Below are 401 nucleotides of genomic sequence, written 5' to 3'. Positions count from 1 at the left end.
TTGTTTCTTTAATATTGAGCTGCATGAGCTGTTTATATTTTGGAGATTAATCCTTTGTCCGTTGATTCGTTTGCAAATATTTTCTCCCATTCTGAGGGTTGTCTTTTTATCTTGTTTATGGTTTCTTTTGCTGTGCAAAAGCTTTGAAGTTTCATTAGGTCCCATTTGTTTATTTTTGTTTTTATTTCCAGTACTCTAGGAGGTGGATCAAAAAAGATCTTGCTGTGATTTATGTCAAGGAGTGTTCTTCCTATGTTTTCCTTGAAGAGTTTTTATAGTGTTTGGTCTTAATTTAGGTCTCTAATCCATTTTGAGTTTATTTTTGTGTATGGTGTTAGGGAGTGTTCTAATTTCATTCTTTTACATGGAGCTGTCCAGTTTTCCCAGCACCACTTATTGAA

The 401-nt window shown here is 33.7% G+C and overlaps 1 protein-coding gene across 12 annotated transcripts in view; it reads right to left on the bottom strand.

Annotated features, from left to right (window-relative positions):
• Positions 1-401, bottom strand: part of PARD3B (par-3 family cell polarity regulator beta) — a 1,107,844-nt gene that overhangs the window by 324,272 nt on the left and 783,171 nt on the right. The window lies entirely within an intron of this gene.

This window comes from Physeter macrocephalus, chromosome 2 (genome assembly GCF_002837175.3).
Source record: "Physeter macrocephalus isolate SW-GA chromosome 2, ASM283717v5, whole genome shotgun sequence".
Classification (NCBI taxonomy): Eukaryota; Metazoa; Chordata; class Mammalia; order Artiodactyla; family Physeteridae; genus Physeter; species Physeter macrocephalus.
The sequence above is the reverse complement of the archived record's forward strand: the minus strand, read 5'-3'. Positions and strand labels throughout refer to the sequence as shown.